At 30.5% G+C, this 17,453-nt stretch overlaps 1 long non-coding RNA gene across 1 annotated transcript in view; it reads left to right on the top strand.

Annotated features, from left to right (window-relative positions):
• LOC141405343 (uncharacterized) overlaps positions 1 to 17,453 on the top strand; it is a 161,525-nt gene that overhangs the window by 142,984 nt on the left and 1,088 nt on the right. Inside the window, exon 5 of the long non-coding RNA XR_012413181.1 lies at positions 14,704 to 15,355. This is a non-coding gene — a long non-coding RNA (uncharacterized lncRNA). The remainder of the gene's footprint in view (positions 1 to 14,703; positions 15,356 to 17,453) is intronic.

The following is a 17,453-nucleotide window of genomic DNA, read 5'->3' as shown; positions in this document are numbered from 1 at the left end:
ACACTATGCCATATGGCATAGAATGAATTTAAAGGAAAAAAAATTCATATCCACTTTAAAATATTTTGTTGTTATTCAAACCATTGAATCACAACAAAATATGGACTAAAGCTGAAATAAACACAAAGATGAAAAAAAAACAAAACTAAAATATTCAAGTTTTTAATTAAATTTCATCTTATAGAAGACCAGTAGGCCTTATAGAAATGGAAGAGGTCTTCTTATAGAAGAGCAGGACATCTTCTCATACAAGAGCAGAAGGTCCTCTCATAGAAGGGCAGGATGTCTTCTCCTGGAAGAGCAAAAGGTCGTCTCATAGAAGGACAGGATGTTTTCACATAGAAGAACAGGACGTCTTTTCATATAAGAGCAGGACGTTTGCATATAGAAGGGTAGGAGGTCTTCTTATAGAAGAGAAGGAGGAATTCTTATACAAGAGCAGGAGGTCTGCTCATAGAAGAGCAGGACGTCTTTTCATATAAGAACAGGACGTTTGCATATAGAAGGGCAGGAGGTCTTCTTAAAGAAGAGGAGGAGGACTTCTTATACAAGAGCAGGAGCTCTGCTCATAGAAGAGCAGGGCGTCTTCTCGTAGAAGAGAAGGACTTTTGCATATAGAAGGGCAGGAGGTATTCTTATAGAAGAGAAGGAAGTCTTCTTTTATAAGAGCAGCAGGTCTGCTCATAGAAGAGCAGGACGACTTTTCATAGAAGAGCTGAATGTTTGCATATAGAAGGCGGGAGGTATTCTTATAGAAGAGAAGGAGGTCTTTTTATATAAAAGCAGGAGGTCTGCTCATAGAAGAGCAGGACGTCTTCTCATAGAAGAGCAGGAGACCTTCTTATAAAAAACCAGATGGTCTTCTCATAGAAGAGCAGGGGCCCTTATTATAGAAAATCATAAGATTTTCTCATTGAAGACCAGGAGGTCTACTTATAGAAGACATGAAGGTTTTTCATAGAATATCTGGAGGTCTGCTATTAGAAGATTTGGGGGTCTCCACATAGAAGGTCTTCTTATAGAATATCTAGAGGTCTTCTTTTAGAATATTTAAAGCAACTTATAGAAGACCTAGGGTCTTCTTATAGAAAACCTAGGGTCTTCTTATAGAAAAGCTAGGATCTTCTTATAGAAAACCTAGGGTCTTCTTATGGAAGATTTGAGGCCTTCTTATAAAAAAATCGGAGGACTTCTTATAGAACACCTGAATGTCATCCTATAGAAGGGCTGGAGGTCAGCTTGTAAAAGACGTGGGGGCCATCTAATATAATATCTGGAGGAGTTATTTTAGAAAATCTGCAAGAATTGTTATACATCATCTGGAGGTTTTCCTATGGTGGATCTGGAGGTTTCCTTATAGAAGACCTGGAAGTCTTCGTATAGAAGACCTGGAGGTCTACTTATACAAGATCTGGAGGTCTTCTTATAGAAGACCTGGAGGTCTTCTTATAGAAGACCTGGAGGTCTATTTATACAAGATCTGGAGATCTTTTTATAGAAGATCTAGGGGTTTTACAATAGAAGATCTGGGAGTCAAACAAAGTGAAACATTTCCGTTGGGAAAAATCTATGCCATATGGCATAGTATGAAATATAAAAAAATCTGGCAGCTCCAATGAACTATATTTCGGATCTTTTTTTCGTTTTATTTATTAAGGCAATGATTATCTACTAAATTAAATACAAAAAGTTAACAAAAACAAGTAAAAAGTCGTTAAGTTCGGCGGGGCCGAACTTTTTATACCCTCCACCATAAAATAGTCTTAATTAAAATGGAATAATTAGGGTCCTTTCACAATTTTAGGTGGAACAACTTTTCGACAATGGATAGACTCCTACTGCCTCCCACTATTGCTTAAATTACACTGTGAACACAAATGTTGGGGCAGAGATAATTCCTTTTGGAGATGAAAGCCCTTGGTGTGTGTATATTAGAAACCCCGAAGGACAGATGCGCCGTGAGTCGAATTTCAGCGTTATGGCGTGATGAAGTTTTTGCAAGAGACCCTGTAAGCCATCATGAATTAGCATTATATCTTTGTTTGTTATTTTTGTAGAGCACTTAAGCAACAGTGAACAAAGATATAACGCTTATTCCTGATGGCCCACAGGGTCTCTAACAAAAATTTCATCACGCTATAACGGCGGATCTGTCCTTCGGGGTTCATAATATACTCACCAAGGCCTTTCTTCCCCAAGAGGAATTTTCCGTGCCCCAGACTTTCACCCCCATTTTGTTGCACAGTGTTATCTAATCTAATCTAAAAAAATATATCAAAGAGTCAACATATCATTAAATTTTTTGGTGGAAAAGTTTTATAGCTGCAGGGAACTTCAAGAGTCAAATTGAGGGTAGTTTCATCAAAACAATGTATACCCTCAATAATGGACCCATGTTGACGAATTTTAGTGAAGAAATTTCGTGACCACTGAAAATTCCCGAAAATCGGGAGGTACAGTTATATGGGGGATATACCAAAACATGGACCTATATTGACGATTATTTTTGAAGAGACACAATTGTAGCTAAAATTCTCAAAATACCGATCATTACAGCTAGTTCGGTTAAAAATTGCAGCTTAAATTCTCAAAATACCGAAAATCGGGAGGTACGGTTATAAGGGGGCCATACCAAAACATGGACCTATGTTGACGATGTTTGGTGGAGATGTTTTATGACCACTGAGAACCTCAAATGTCAAATTGCAGATAGTTCGGTTACAAATTGTGGCTATAATTCTCAAAATACCGAAAATAGGAGGTACCGTTATATGGGGGCTATACCAAAACATGGACCTATGTCGAGTATGTTTAGTGGAGATATTTCGTGACCACTGAGAACCTCAAATGGCAAATTACAGCTAGTTCGGTTAAAAACTGTAGCTAAAATTCTCAAAATGCCGAAAATCGGGAGGTACCGATATATGGGGTCTATACCAAAACATGGACCTATATTGACGATGTTTCGTGGAGATGTTTCATGACCACTGAGAACCTCAAATGTCAAATTGCAGATAGTTCGGTTAAAAATTGTGGCTAAAACTCTCAAAATACCGAAAATCGGGAGGTACCGTTATATGGGGACTATACCAAAACATGGACCTATGCCCACATCCTTTGGGATATAAGTTTGTTGATCACTAGGAACCCTAAGTGCGAAATTATAGCTAATTCGGTCTGCAAATGTGGCGAATAACGTCAAAATACCTCAAATCCGGAGGTACCGTTATATGGGGGCTATACCAAAGAGTGGACCGATATGGCCCATCTTCCAACTTGACCTGCCTATGGAAAAAAGACCCTCGGGTGCAAAATTTCAGCACTCTATCTCAATTATTGCGGACGCTAGAGTGATTACAACAGACGGACAGAAAGACGGACAGACGGACATGGCTAGATCGTCTTAGAATTTTATCCTGATCAAGAATATATATACTTTATAGGGTCGCAAATGATTAGTTCGATGTGTTACAAACGGAATGACAAACTTAATATACCCTCCATACTATGGTGGAGGGTATAAAAATATTTTTGTTAATAAAATATATAAAATTATAAGATGGTATTTTCATGCAAAATTTAAATCGAACGAGGAGCGCTTGCTCTTTGAGACATAACAATGTATAGGGTCCACCGATCAAAAATTTTTGTCGAATTATTTTTAGATAACACTTCAGGGAAAAATACAAAATTATTAAAAAAAGAGTGCCCATAAGTATTTTGCCTTAAAACGGGCTTCAAAAACTGGTTTTGCCATATGGCATAGAATCACCGAAAGGGTTAAAAGGCGAAAAACGAAGACAAAAATAACAAACTCACCTACTTTACACATTGTTAAGATGATATGTCAGTGATTGCTGACGTTGAAAATAAAGGATACATAGAAAAACAACCATCTTCTTCATATAATTGTCTCTCTGTCTATCCAAGCCAAAGGATGTTTATAAACAAACAACATAATTCTTCCCTTTCGTACATGAGATCCTTATTTAAGCATAAATTTTACTTGGAAAGGATGTTTACAAACTAAAAAGCCATAAATATTATGCCATAGTGTGTGCTATATACATAGTTTTGTGTGTCTGTAAGATCTAAGGAAGTTAAAACACGTATGAGAGTTAGATATGTATTAAATTTCGCAGAATAAAAATATGTAAACATATCAAAGGATAAAGATATTATGACGGAAACCTTGAACCATAAATTTCTCCGTATGTGAGACAAGAGAACACTATGCTTTGTAATATGAACAACGATGGATGTATGTAGCAACGCTAGGTGGTGGTACTTTTTTTTTTTTTTTGCTTAAATTATTGATATACATAGTTTGAAATATGTTTTAATTTCATTTCAAGAAAATTTTACATCCTCCACCAAAAAATAATTTTAATTAAAATGGAATATCACTGTGCGCCTGAACAAACTTTAAATGAAAGGGGCTTACACAAGGGAAGTTTTTGCGGATTCTTAAACTACAATGTTCATCGATGAGACAAATAAAAAAAATCGACGGAGCGCTTTTCGCGGTCAAAATTCACATATTTAGGGTTTTTAAGTTTCCACGAAATGTGATTAGAGAAAATATTATATGTAGCTGTGAAAATTCTCTTCAAGATTGACCTTTATGCTATATTCGTAGGTTTTACCATTTTTAAGATATAGAAGTTCAGGTCACATTTTTAGGTTTCTTTGTTATGCTTTCATGATTTTGCTTGAAAACGTAACACTTATCGAGATGGGACTAGAAATTATCTTATAGCTGTATATATTCTCTACTAGATTGACTTTTGTAATTTGTTCTTAGGTTGCACCATTTTTGAGATAGACAAGTTCAAGATGGGAAATTGCAGTCATGACATTATTTTATAAGGGAACGATACAGTCAGTGCATTGTCCCAATTTGAACTTCTATATCTCAAAAGTGGTAAAATCTACGAAAATATCATAAAGGACCATTTTGTAGAGAATTTTTACAGCTAAAAAAATTTTCTTAGTTTCATTGTGATAGGACTTACAAGCAAAATTGCGAAAAAAACCTACAAATGTGAACTTGAGGCGCGATTAACTTAAAAGGCGCTCCGGCGATTTTTTTGTATGATTTTTCTCATTTATGAACATTGTGATTTCAGAATCCGCCAAAACCTCCTAGGTGTAAGCACCTTCCATTTAAAGATGGTTCACTCGGACCGTGCGGAAAAAATGGAAATTAGTTTTTTTCGACCACGAATACCCCAAATGCCTAAATCATTTAATCTATATAAGCTATATCAAAGTGTGACCTATCCCTACAATTTTTGGTGGAAAAGTTTTATAACTGCAGGGGAACTCAAAAGTCAAGTTACGGGAAGTTCCGTCAAACAATGTAGCTAAGACCCTCAAAATACCGATACCGTTATATGGAAGCGACGCCAAAGCATGAACCTATGTTGACGATTTTTATGAAGAAATTTCGTGACGACAGAGAACCTCATACGTCAAATTACGGATAAAATCCTTAAAATACCGAACATCGGGAGGTACCGTTATAAGGGGGATATACCAAAACATAAACCTTTATTGACGATTTTTATGGAGAAGTTTCGTGAACACTGGGAACTTCAAATGCCAAATTACAGCTAGTTCGGTTAAAAATTTAAGGTAAAATCTTCAAAATACCGAAAATCGGGAGGGTTCTATACCAAAAGAGGAAGCTATGCCTACAAATTTTAGAATATAAGTTTGTTGATCACTAGGAACCCTAAATGTCAAACAATAGCTAATTAGATTTGAAAATGCGACTAGAAACGTCAAAATACCTGAAATCGGGCCGTAACGTTATATGTAGGCTATACTAAAACGTGGACTGATATAGCCCATTATCGACCGTGACATGCCTAAAAACATAGACGAATCTTCCTAAAATGTTAGCGTCCTATCTCCATTTTTGTGAATGCTAGAGTCATTATCACAGATGGACGGACTGACGGTTGGACGGACAGGCATAGATCGGTTCATAATTTTATCCTGACCATAACGTGGTTATAAGCGGGCGGGCCGAAACAGTCCATTTCTAACTTGACCTACCGTAAACAAACGAACGAATCTTTCTAAAATATCAGCATCCTATCTCAATATTTGTGAATGGTAGAATGATTACCACAGACTGACGGACGGCAATGCATAAAAAACCAAAATGTTAAAACAAAAAATCATTCAAAGCTTTGCCTATTGGGGTGAAGATAATTTTATTTAATATTAATTTCCCGTTGGAGTCAAGCTTAACGACCGATAATTTTTGGCAAGTGAAAAAGGAAGCAACATAGAGCACGAAGATAAGCATTTTTAAAGCATTTTGTCACACTTAAGAAGAAAAAATAAGAAGCAAAAAATAATGATATGAAACCTTTGAAAAAAGAAGTTATGTCTATTAAAAGATGAAAATATAAGAAACCCCGTTCACTACATTTGCCGTTATAAAATAAAAAAAAAAACAATTGACCTAAAGAAAGCAAAATACCTTTGCAAAACTGAATTATACATCAGAATACCCACTTACGGTATATTACCATTTATGGTATACACTTTACAACTTATGGTGGATGAGACGGTGTCAAACGTAGCAGAAACATGGTCTAGGTTTAATCTCTATCCCAGCACTGATCAGAAGAATCCTTTCAAACTTTAAAAATCGTTTATCTGATAGTTGACAAATGTCGTATGGAACAATAAGGGATGTCAGTTTAAAAAACTTTTTCCCGCAAGACAATAATGTATATGTTGTGCAATAGTGGAGTTTTTCTTAAAATTAAAAAAAAAATAAAATTTCTACATGGTTGGGTACACATGTTTTCGGCAACGCAATTCCACAATGTGGCGTATGATTCATATAATAAAATACTTATACGCACAACTGGCCTACTCTCATTCCATAAAGATTACAAAATTCTTAACTAAGTAGCATCAGTACCATACATTTTCTTTCAGAAATTACATATAAATATATTTAATATATTTTGCAGGTGCGTAAAAATCACATGATTTATTTTTACGCTCTTTTTCCTTCAAAATTTACACAAAAGAAGAGTTTCGAAATAGATTCAATCTTACTTGGGCATTAAGTAGCAGCAACTTTTTGGCGTTTCGTTTCATACTCTTAAAATTAAATGAATTTTTAAAATACAACAGAAAATGACATTCCGCGTTGCTCTGATGTTTGTTTGCGCCACTTCGAATGTGAAATACATTTCGTTTGGTGTTGATGTTACGGCTGATTGTGTTTCCTGCCAATGTGCATTGATTAATGGGTTTAACATTGATGGTGGTGTTCTTTTGGTTTTTGTATGAAAGTCAAAAAGCGTTGTTGCCTCTTCATTCCTTTAGGATACTCCAGAGAAACTCTATTGACATGAATTTTAAATATAATTTGGGTCACTTCTTGTACATATTTACAATTCTCCAAACCGAAAAATACCATTATTCCAATAAACATGGAGGATGAACATAGATTTGATACAATAATACCGTGATGAAAACTTTTTTGTGTGGCCAAACACAACACAGCGGGCAATAGAATTCCCACACACATGTTTCATTTCCTCAAAATGGTTCGATGATTGAGGCAAATAAATGGCATCATTTGGCACTATTTGATGCCATGAAGTATCGCAAAATGGCACAACAAATATTTATTGTGTAGGTTGTATCTAATTTCAATTCTTTCTATAGGCACACGGAACTATTTTGGTCGTTGAAAATACTTGCTGTGACTATAGAAGAGGTTGTCATTAAAACAACAAATAAATAAGGTTATGATAGTGCAAACTTTGTGGAATAAATATATTTTTCTCTATAAATAAATTTGTAGAGAATAAAGGCTACGAGGTTTATTTAAAAAGATTTTCGAAAAATTATTTTAGATATTGTTTGTCGGTAAAGAATGTACGAAACTACTGTCTAGCATATAAGTGGGTTGCTTTATCGTATTGCTTTGTTTGTAGAACTGCATTTACCCGCCATGCAACAAAAAGTCGGAATCAGATTTTTTATGGGATTCCATAGTAAACATATTGAAACTAAGTGAACCAAAAAATGGGTCAAAATATTTTAAGCTGTGAGCGTGGCGTGCTCCCAAAATACGACACTTTTTTCCTATTTCGGAAGATATATAATTTTTGCACATTTCTAGAGAAAGAAATAGCTAAATGAACATTTTTATACACAATGTGGAAAGACTATTTTAATTTTTTTTTTTTTTCGAAATTGTAGTGCCATAATTCATATCTCGACGAGATAAAGTGATTTTTAGATGTGTGTCCGTCCGCCCGCCCATTAAAAATTGTAATGAAACTGCAGGCCGCAATTATGGACCACCAGAATAGAAACGATTGATTTTTGGTGGTGATCGTGAAATATTTAGGTGGTGAAATGGACCAAAAACCAATTTTTATCCGATTTTGTAGCGGCTCTGTAGGTCGCAATGATGGCCTGATCGACGCGATGTTTTAAGTAAGGTTTGAGTTTACGACAGAGATGAAACCTGTAATTTACCATGATGATCAGATAATATTTAGCTGGTGAAATCGACCAACAGTTTTGTGTGAAAATTAGTAAAATTTTTAAATAATGGCGGTGTTTTATTCCCGGAATTTATATTTAGAAGATATACAGCCTGTTCATGTATGTCGACCGAAAGGTTTCTTGCGCTTTGGAAGTGGAAAAAAATTATTTTCTGTTCATGTAAACACCTTCGAAACGAAAATCTATGCGACCGACAAGCCCTACGAAATAACACGTAAACGTATACTTTTCCATTAAATTTGGGTTTATGTATTTCGAAAGGACTGTCTCTTATAGAAAGAGAATGTCAAAATCACTCACTTGCTTTGTAGCTGCCGAGTAGAACGTAAACTCGCGAATAACACCGAAAATCTTAAAACAAATTTATGCAACATATTCTTGAAACAAAATAAAAATTTTACAGATACGATTCAATGGCGCTTTCAATCATTATTTTGAAGAAATCAATTAAATAAAATAATTCAAAATACCGACACATTTTATATTTCAAACAAAACAAATCACACATATTCCAATATTTGTATGTATATGTTGGCTCTCATTTCTCATTTGGCTCTCATTTATGGAACATAGTTGTACAAATGTACATTCAAATTAGTAGTATCTCGCATAGGATACGTAACGGCAGTCGCACGATAGTTTGCTAAATACATGAACGCATTTTTAGACGGAAGCGAGTGAGTGCTTTCCTTTCGTACAGGTTTTCGTGCGACATACATGAACAGGCGGTAAATCTTCACCTTTCCATTTATGCCAATTATCCTGCTGTACGTGGCCAGACAACATAGTTACAGCGTAGTATATTCAGGTATCCCACAGTTTTAATTGTGTGTAGTGTAACCATAATCACGCTACAGCTCGCAGTAATCTTTTAATACTGACACATTTTTGCACGAAGTAAGAAGAAAATGGCAATAATTTTGAAAAATTATCGGATAGTATTTAGCGGCTGAAATTGACTATTGTGGGAAAAATTTTTTTTGGTCCAAATTTTAAATTCTGGTGCCATATTCCAACAGATTACGAACACGCAACTTGAAAAACCAACTCTTGGTCTCTACTTAGATACAAATTATATCAAAAATAAATGATGCAAAATATTAATTACTATTTACGTTAATAACATACATGTCGCAATCGTAAAAAATAAATTCCGTGGAAAACAGTGCCCAGAGGATGTGGTGTAGGATACCGTTGTAACAAACGTTCAAATTTGTCCATTGGGTCCCGAAATGGTCTTCTGACTAGGTCTCTGGTGTAGCGTACCACATGGTCGAGCCCGTCCGACTATAGGCCTCTCTTTCTTGTTTTTCAATAACTTTTTCAGCGAAAAACTTTTTATACCCAAACATCAATCGTCGGCTTGAAATATAAGAGTCACCAATCAAAAAATATCAATGATAAGTTTTTCCTAGGTAACCTCATATAATCCCAACGAAAGTGTTTGCAAAACAAGACAAACCCTCTCCATTGTTATGTGTCGTTGAATCAAAACTACAGTCTTTCTTGCCTTACCCCTTGGCGGACAATGCCAATTTTTCTCCACTAATAAATTTGTTGTTTTATAAAAATAAAACTAAACAACAACAATGCGATTAAGCCAGACTATTAAAAAAACAAAATGGCAGCAGCTGTCCCAATAAAAGCGCCACCAATGTTCTAATTGAGAAACACTCACACGGTTGTATGGTTGGTTTTTGCTCTAATAAGCAGAATAATATAATTTTTGTAATGCTGCCTTCGTTGTAATTTCAAATGATTTTGAACCGATTTAGCCATGTTACCACTTTTTCTAATTAACCAAATTAAATAAATTCATTAACTTTTAATGGTAGTGAGAGTGAGTGAGTGAAGTCTTCCTTGTCCCGTATGCGATGTTGTGGAACAATGGTTGTTGTTTTTTTGTTTAACTTTTAATGGTATCGGTAATAACTAAAACTAAAAAACTTAATTTGAAAAAAGTTTTTCTGGTTACATTCTTAATATAGCACTCAATTACAAAGTTATTACTTTAATTGAAGTTCCTATGTCTTCAGTTTTACAAGTAATTGCTAAATAATCACGGTGCGCCTTAACTAAATTTAAATGAAAGGTGCTTACACCTGGGAAGTTTTGCGGTTTCTGAAAAAAGGTTCATAGATGAGAAAAATCAAAAAAAAAAAAAATCGCTGGAGGGATTTTCAAATAAATTGCGGTCAAAGTTCACATTTTTATGGGTTTTTTAGGTTTTCACGATTTTGCTTGGTAACCGCAAAACCTATAAAAATGTGAGTAAAGAAATTGTTGTAGCAGTGAAAATTCTCCACAAGATTGTCCTTTATAATGTTTTCATATGTATTACCATTTGCGAGATATGTAAGTTCAAATTTTGACAATTTATTGACTGTATCTTCTCCTTATAAAACAAGGTCATGACTGCAATTTCCCAACTCAAACTTATATATTTTAAAAAATGGCACAAGCTAGAAAAATATTACGAAAACCAATCTTTCACAGCTATAACATTTTCTCTATTACCATTTCGATAAAAGTTACCGTTTTCAAGCAAATCGTGAAAACCTAAAAAAAACCTAAAAATGTGACCTGAACTTCTATGTCTCAAAAATGATAAAACCTAGGAACGAATCATAACGGTGAATCCTCTGGAATCCTCTGAATTTTAACAGCTACAACATTTTCTTTAGGCCCATTTCTATAGGACTTGCGGTTTCCAAGCAAAATCGCGAAAACCTAAAATAAGCCTAAAAATGTGAACTTTGACCGCGATTTATTTAAAAAGCCATACAGCGATTTGTTTTTCTTTTTTTTTTTGATTTTTCTCATCTATGAACATTGTTGTTTCAGAATCCGCGAAACAATCCCAGGTGTAAGCGGGTTTCATTTAAAGTTAGTTAAAGTGCACCCTGCATGATATTGTTTTGTAGGGAGCCATACAGCCAGTACATTGCTCCAATTTGAACTTCTATATCTCAAAAATGGTAAAACCTACGAAAATACCATTCAGGTCAATCTTGCAGAGAATTTTCAGTGCTACAACATTTTCTTTAATCCCAGTTCGATAGGGCTTGTGGTTTACAAGAAAAGTCGTGAAAATCTAAAAAACCCCTAGAAATGTGAACTTTGACCGCGATTTATTTGAAATTACCTCCAGCAATTTTTTTGTTATTTTTTATTTTTCTCATCTATGAACATTGTAGTACATATCAGAAACAGCAAAAACTTCCCACATGTAAGAGAATTTCATTTAAATTTAGTTAAGGCGCACCGTGTAAGTTGTTTAATAAACCAAAGAACTTAAATAGCACAATTACGAACTTATTCCTAGATACAATGCTGTTGTTGGTGGTGTCAATCCAGATAACTTCATACTAAAAATAAGTTTTGTTACTTTAAGAACATTTTGGTTGTTGTTGTTTCGGTCACTATTATTGTTATTGTTATGTATTATTCATGTTAATTCTGATGCTGTTGATTCTGTTCTGTTATTTTTTGGTTTGCTTTAAAACCAAATAAAAACAAAAAATTGTGTTGTTTATCTAATTGTAATGCAGATGTTTATTTTGCTAAAAAATGTGGGGAGTTGTATTAAATTTTGTTCGTGCTTCTGTTGTGTGTTGCTATTATTATTATTGTTGTTGTTTTCTCAGTTTTATTTGTACAAAACTAGAGTTTTATTTAAATATTTATGTTTAATAAGACTCTGAAATTTAATTCTGTATAAAATTGTTATTTCGCTCCTCTGTACTTTATCACAATCTGTGAAATTTAAAAACGCCATGCATGTCATGCATTCCCAGCTAAATGTTCGATGCCAAAGATGCCATTCAATCATGGGTGAAAGTGATCTGGCATGTCATCTTTTTAGCATCTTCATCGATGAAGTTTATATGAGCGTGGACCCCAAAAGATGATATTCATTTTTGGACCCAAAGCATGTTATTTACACCAACGCCTTGACATGCCATTTTCACCAATGCTTTGGCATATCATTTTCACCAACCCTTTGCAATGACATTATCATTACGAAGAGAGTTTTAACAACGTTGGTTGTGATTTCGAGTCTCCGACAATATCAAGTATATTGTAAATAATTAATCTTATATATTTAGACAAAATTGTATAAATAAAAACACAAAATTCATCTCTATTGGATCGAGGAATGGGATCAAATGCTGATGAAAAAATCGGATTTTTCACGACTTCCTTTGCATTGGTTCAAATGCTAATGAAAACATCGGATCTTTCACGACTTCATTTGAACCAAGACAAAAGATGTTATGAAATCACGTCATCGCATGGAACCCCTTCCTTCAAATGTTGCTGGGTTCGCAATGACCCTATGGCGTATGAATATTATTGAGGGCTAAAACTAAAAGCAAATAAATATAAAGCATACGCACAATACGCATAAGCAAACAAGAGGAAGTACCCAGCAAAATAAATTGGAAGCAGTGCAATGTAGACTTCTATCACGGTATGTTTTGATGCAGTTCAAACGGAGTCATGAAAAAGGCACTCCATTCCTCATATTTTAACCGCTTTTGGATGCAATCCAAAGAATCACATACATTTGCAGTTAAAATGCAGTGTCAAGGGTCAGTTAAAATGCTGTGCAAAAGGGTTAGTTAAAATGCAGTGCTATGGAGTGCATCTTTCAGTAGTCACGCTCTTGTAAAAATCATGAGTGAAAATGCATAATTGGATGCACTTCCAGATTACTTGTACATATAATTTAACTGCATCTTTGGAGGCAAACATATTGCTGGGTAGAGATGAGCTAAAAAACAATTATTCGCAGAATAGAAACACAGATGTGGGTATTGAAAGATTAAAAGGCGAGAAAAATAAATGTTGTACTTCCTGCAAAAAAATCATGTCCATATCTTATAAATCGGTTTTAATTAATATGGTTATGAAAACAGGGAAATAAATGAAAGTAAAAATAACTACGATTTCCTGTCAACAATTTCAAATTATTTTTTTTTTTGTAAACAACAGGAGGGTAAAACTCAGTGTTTCACATTTTTTTGTGGAAAACAAATGTCAGTGGATTAAGGAATAACTGTGCATGGAATTGCATTACAAAAACCACCATTAGAAACTACAATTAAATTAACAAGTGGAAGCTATGAGCACCACCGTAAAGAAGTCGTTGCCATGTTCATAATTGCCATTAAAACAGATTGAGTTTATACAATATCTTATTTCACTAAAGCCTAGCCAATTGCTATCACAATAACGATGTTAATTTATTAACATTGATGCCCAGAAAGGCTTGTCATGGAAGGTCTGAACGTATGCTCATAGAAGAGAACCAAAAATCTTCTCATAACAGAAAGTTTACTCATAACGGTCCACAAGGTTATCTCATATAAAGCGAAAATACCAGTTAGACTCCAAGGTGTTCCTACTGAGGAACAAAAGGTGTTTTTAGAGAAATATTGAACATTTCTCAAGGGAAATCAGAACGTCTTCTAATAGAAGAACACAATGTCTGCTCATAGAAAGCCGCAATATGATATTCTCTTAAGATACATTAAGGTCTTCTCACACATGGCCAGAAGACCATCTCATTGAGTAGCGGAATGCCTTCTCGTAGAAGACCAAGTAAATTTCCATAGAAGACCTTCTCATAGAAATTCTGAGGACCTTCTTATAGGTATTTCTCCTTCTCTTAGAAGACCAAAAGATCTTCTGGGAAAGCCGCATGACCTTATCATATTCTCATACAGAAGATTATTTCAGAAGTTATTTTCATAGGAGACCTGAAGATCTTCTTATAGAAACCCTGAAGATATTCCCATAGACGAACAACGGGGCCTCTAATAGAAGATTAGAAAGTCTTTATATTGAACATCAAAAAATGTTATTAATACAACAAACAAAATTAACTTCAATTATACCTTACAGAAGATTAAAAAAATTTAGATTCCTCAAATATTCCTATCAATTCCGGGAGAATTGGATATAATTTATAAATTGCTACGGTAGTACTTTCATTTTATTGTATTTCCAAAACTTAAAATTTCCCCATTTTTTGTATAAGAACAAAAATTGTAAACTAACTTCTTTGTTTTGTTGCCATAGTTTTTACGTAACATGTGTAAAAATGGATAACAGTAAGTTTATCACTTCTTTTTATTACAGATTAACTCACAAAATTACGCGATGCTGAACTACTTGGAAACATCGCAGAAAGGTGCATTGGGTGGTTTTTGTCACTGTGTTTCGAATAATTGTGGAGATGGACAATCACTAGATGACAAAAATTCGAATACCCAACAGGTCGTTTGGAACAAGAATTATCATGTGGTAAAAAAGAAAAAGAACCTGAAACAAATAATGCCAAAGAGATCGAAAAAGATAACATTGGCAATTGTTCAAAGTTAGACTAAGTGATCATGATCGTTGACACAACTAATGATTGCTCGATTTATGCAGCTACAAAAATTAAAAGACCAATTGCAGTGAGAAATGGGCGTCAAGAATATATGCGCGATCCAGAAAGTCTTCTGGCATTTACACTGCTTAACCCACTTTCAGCGACATCAGCTTTTATAAACAACGAAAAAAAAAAATGGTGGTGCAGGAGGTTGGGGAGAATAAAAAGGTGCTGGAGGTGGTTTAACTATAGCAACATTTAAAAAGTGATCGTGATTCTCATTCCTACGACTCTGCTTTATACAATAACTGCGAACGTGATAGTACCGATGATGAAAAGAATTTCAATGATGACGTTTATGATATTGGACCATGTATTACTGTTGATTCGAATAGTATAATCAAAATATGTAGCAATGTAAGTTAAATAATTTTACCTGTAGGATATTTATATTGAATTTTTTAAATATTTTCTTATGTATATAAATATAGCTATATTAATATATTATATTTATTAATATATGTTATTATTATTATTATTATTATTATTATTATTATTATTATTATTATTATTATTATTATTATTATTATTATTATTATTATTATTATTATTATTATTATTATTATTATTATTATTATTATTATTATTATTATTATTATTATTATTATTATTATTATTATTATTATTATTATTATTATTATTATTATTATTATTATTATTATTATTATTATTATTATTATTATTATTATTATTATTATTATTATTATTATTATTATTATTATTATTATTATTATTATTATTATTATTATTATTATTATTATTATTATTATTATTATTATTATTATTATTATTATTATTATTATTATTATTATTATTATTATTATTATTATTATTATTATTATTATTATTATTATTATTATTATTATTATTATTATTATTATTATTATTATTATTATTATTATTATTATTATTATTATTATTATTATTATTATTATTATTATTATTATTATTATTATTATTATTATTATTATTATTATTATTTTATTATTATTATTATTATTATTATTATTATTATTATTATTATTATTATTATTATTATTATTATTATTATTATTATTTTATTATTATTATTATTATTATTATTATTATTATTATTATTATTATTATTATTATTATTATTATTATTATTATTATTATTATTATTATTATTATTATTATTATTATTATTATTATTATTATTATTATTATTATTATTATTATTATTATTATTATTATTATTATTATTATTATTATTATTATTATTATTATTATTATTATTATTATTATTATTATTATTATTATTATTATTATTATTATTATTATTATTATTATTATTATTATTATTATTATTATTATTATTATTATTATTATTATTATTATTATTATTATTATTATTATTATTATTATTATTATTATTATTATTATTATTATTATTATTATTATTATTATTATTATTATTATTATTATTATTATTATTATTATTATTATTATTATTATTATTATTATTATTATTATTATTATTATTATTATTATTATTATTATTATTATTATTATTATTATTATTATTATTATTATTATTATTATTATTATTATTATTATTATTATTATTATTATTATTATTATTATTATTATTATTATTATTGTTATTATTATTATTATTATTATTATTATTATTATTATTATTATTATTATTATTATTATTATTATTATTATTATTATTATTATTATTATTATTATTATTATTATTATTATTATTATTATTATTATTATTATTATTATTATTATTATTATTATTATTATTATTATTATTATTATTATTATTATTATTATTATTATTATTATTATTATTATTATTATTATTATTATTATTATTATTATTATTATTATTATTATTATTATTATTATTATTATTATTATTATTATTATTATTATTATTATTATTATTATTATTATTATTATTATTATTATTATTATTATTATTATTATTATTATTATTATTATTATTATTATTATTATTATTATTATTATTATTATTATTATTATTATTATTATTATTATTATTATTATTATTATTATTATTATTATTATTATTATTATTATTATTATTATTATTATTATTATTATTATTATTATTATTATTATTATTATTATTATTATTATTATTATTATTATTATTATTATTATTATTATTATTATTATTATTATTATTATTATTATTATTATTATTATTATTATTATTATTATTATTATTATTATTATTATTATTATTATTATTATTATTATTATTATTATTATTATTATTATTATTATTATTATTATTATTATTATTATTATTATTATTATTATTATTATTATTATTATTATTATTATTATTATTATTATTATTATTATTATTATTATTATTATTATTATTATTATTATTATTATTATTATTATTATTATTATTATTATTATTATTATTATTATTATTATTATT

The sequence above is a fragment of the Musca autumnalis genome, unplaced genomic scaffold (genome assembly GCF_047663935.1).
Source record: "Musca autumnalis isolate F117 unplaced genomic scaffold, ASM4766393v1 scaffold_5, whole genome shotgun sequence".
NCBI lineage: Eukaryota > Metazoa > Arthropoda > Insecta > Diptera > Muscidae > Musca > Musca autumnalis.
This window is presented reverse-complemented; position numbering and strand designations above follow the sequence as displayed.